The sequence below is a fragment of the Pipra filicauda genome, unplaced genomic scaffold (assembly GCF_003945595.2).
Source record: "Pipra filicauda isolate LSUMZ 115617 unplaced genomic scaffold, ASM394559v2 scaffold711_size138364_pilon, whole genome shotgun sequence".
Lineage (NCBI taxonomy): Eukaryota > Metazoa > Chordata > Aves > Passeriformes > Pipridae > Pipra > Pipra filicauda.
This window is the reverse complement of record NW_024104878.1, coordinates 107,597-110,646: the sequence shown is the minus strand read 5'-3', so window position 1 is coordinate 110,646 and position 3,050 is coordinate 107,597. Positions and strand designations below refer to the sequence as shown.

General features: G+C 60.6%; 1 long non-coding RNA gene across 1 annotated transcript; it reads right to left on the bottom strand.

Annotated features, from left to right (window-relative positions):
* Positions 1 to 288: 288 nt before the first annotated feature.
* Positions 289 to 2,543, bottom strand: LOC114001271. The gene is made up of 3 exons (XR_003545495.2): positions 2,162 to 2,543; positions 1,050 to 1,107; positions 289 to 313 (listed from the first exon to the last, which is right to left on the bottom strand). It is a non-coding gene; the product is annotated as an uncharacterized LOC114001271 (long non-coding RNA).
* Positions 2,544 to 3,050: the final 507 nt, after the last annotated feature.

Genomic DNA, 3,050 nt, shown 5'->3' with positions numbered 1-3,050 from the left:
TCACGGGGGGATTTGTCCTCCGGGCTCTCCGTCCTCAGCTCGGGGCCTGGGGCAGGAAGCAAGAAGGACAGGCAGGGGATTTGCCTCCGGCCCACAGGGAAGGCCAAGGACATCCCCCCAACTCCGGCCCCGGCAGGACGGCGGCGCCAGCGGGGTTGTCCTGCAGCCGGGGCCATGCTCGGCTGACAGAGCCAGCACAACACCCGCCCAAAGGGACACTGACTTCCTCCTCACCTGCCTGGGGGGACCAAGGCATCTTCCTCTTCCTCGCAGCCTCCTCCTCCATCCGCCCAAGCTTTGGGAAGGACAGATCCTGATGGAGGGGGGGAAAACAAGGGCTGAGCGCATTGGCTTGGGGGTTCCTCCTGCCCAAGTCCATCTCTAGAACTCACCGGGCATCCTGTGTCCATAAAAAACTCCAAAACACCAGGATTAAGCCCAGAAAAACCCAAACCACCAAGATTCAGGAAAAAAACCCCTAAGAAATAGCAAGATGAACCCCCCCAAACTGCAAAAAGTTAAGTTTCAGCTGAAAAATACTCCAAAATATGAAGATTCAGCCCAAAAAAATTCTCCCAGTAGTTCCCCCTCTCTGGTCTTTGCCCTCTGGGGTTCAGAGAGTCTCTCCTCTCTGGGATGCTGGGGGTCCCACTTAGGGATGTTGTGAGTTTTGGGGGTCCCAAGGGTCCCTTCTCCTCTGACTCTTGCCTTCGGGGTGCCGTGTTCCCAGACATTCCCCCTCTCCAGGTTCTCCACTCTGTTGTCCCGGGGATCCCAGGGTTCCCCGCTGTCCAGGTTTCCCCTTCTCAGCGCCCCCTCTCCAGGCTCTTGGGGCTCTCACAGCTCCCCCCTCTCTCCAGCCTCCCCCGCTCTCCAGGGATCAAGGCATGGGGACACTGAGGCACCCCCACAGCAACCCCACTCCCGCTCTCCCCCTCCCCTTAGCCCCCATCTCCCTGCCTTTTCCCATTGCCCCCTCAAACCCCAGCTCCCCCCAGCTCCCTTTGGGGGTGACCCAGCGCCCCTCACACTCCCTTTGGGGGTCCCACCTGCTCTTTTTGCTTCTCTCGCCCCTTTCCCATCGTGGCCGCTCCGCTCACCTGACAGCTGCAGGAAAGGCAGGGAGAGGGGTGGAGCAGCAACAGCAGAACAATAACCCCCCCATCCCGTGGGTGCCCGGGAAGGGGGAACTCGTCCCAAATATGCTGGGGGCAGCGCAGGGGTCGGGACATACTCAGGTTGCGAGCACAGATTTCCCTGCAAAGGCTGCAGTGAGTCAAGCTCTGGAGAGTAGATTGTGCCCCATGGATGGGATTGAAGAGGCTCCCACAGGTCCCCAGCATCAATCAGGAACCAGGAATATACACAAAAGGCCCCCCAAAGATTGCAGGGGGAGTGTCCTGTAGGGAGGGGACAGTGTCACCCCACCAGGGCGGGGCTGGCAAGTGGGAGGCTGCTCCAGGGGTCTGCAAGAGGCCTCGTGCTCTGCTGGGCCCCAGCAGTGGCTGGTAACAACACCCCTGGCTGCCCCCGGCCCTGGGCAGCTCTGCTGCCACAGGCTGTGCCCTCACCGTGGCCCTGCAATGGCCCTGCCTGTCCCTCACCCGTGGCCCTGCCCATGGCCCTGTCCCTTGGCTCTCTCTCTGCCAGCTCAGTGTGGGGCACATGGTCTGGGGGTCCCTCCCAAGCCCCCCGGGCAGCCGGCGTTGGCTGGGGGGATGTGAGGGCTGGGCCTGCTCAGCACAGCCCAGGCCTCGTGCCCAGCGCCTCTTTCCTGCCCCACACAAGAGCTTCCCGGCCCCTCAGGGCTCCCCTGCTGCTGCCTCTGCTCCTGGCCCTGCCTTTGCTGCTCCCTTGGCTGGGGCAGCGGCTGCAGGGGGGGATGGCAGCAGCTTCAGCTCCACGGCACTTCCTGGGGGGAGCTCAGCCCGGGGGGACGGGCAGGGACCTGATGGGGATGGACAGGGGCCCAGCAGGGACAGCCAGGGCCTGCAGGGGAAGGCACAGGGACAACCTGGCCCCCCACACTGCCACGGCTGTCTCTGCTTCTCCTTGCAGGCTCCGTGGCCAGGCACAGTTGGTGTTCCTGGGTGCCCACCATCTCAGCACTTGCAGCCGCTCAAATCAGCGCCCGCAGCTCTGCAGCAAAGCCCCAGCTCACCTGGCACACAGGGGATGGACACAGCACCTGCTCGGGGATGGGCACTCACAGCTTTGTGCCTTCCCCACCACGGGGCTCTCCTTCCTCAGCAGCACCTCTGCTTTATTCTCAGGCTCACCTCCGGGCCACTTCTCAGGCTCACCTCAGGGCCTGGGCTCAAGGACAGGAACCTGCAGGGAGGGGACATCATGTGCAAGCTGAGGGCTGCCTGCTTGCACTGGCCTCTGGGCTTCTTTCTCCTTCTACAACCATCCCAGAACTTAGCCTGCTTTTCTAACACCGCACATTTACAGACTATCATGGTCGGGCTTCGCGAACAAAGATTTGGGAAGGGCTCTACCCACGTTTGTTGCAAGTGCGTTGGTGGCTGAAAAGGCCAATACGAGATAGGCATGTCCGGTTGCAAAAGGCACAACAGAAAGACTCCTTAGATGGTATATTCTGCAAGGCACGATTCTTTCTGCGTTGCCTTTACAGACTAACCTTGGAGATAGATATGGACAGACATCTCTATCCCCCTGTGGATAGAGCCTCAAGCATGTGCTGCCATAGGAATGGCAATCAGAGAATCACAGAATCAGCTGGGTTGGAAAAGACCTCTGAGATCATCAAGTCCAACCCTGGATCCAACCCCGCTGTGCTTCCCAGACCATGGCACTGAGGCCACATCCACTCTCACCTTCAACACCTCCAGGGACGGGGACTCCACCCCCTCCCTGCCTAGCCCATTCCAAGGCCTGATTACTCTCTAAGCAAAAAATTCCTTCCCAATATCCAACCTAAACCTCCCCTGGCACAGCTCAAGACCCAGCCCTCTTGTCCTCCTGCTGCTTCCTGGCAGAACAGCCCCACCCCCACCTGGCTACAACCTCTGGCAGGGACTTGCAGA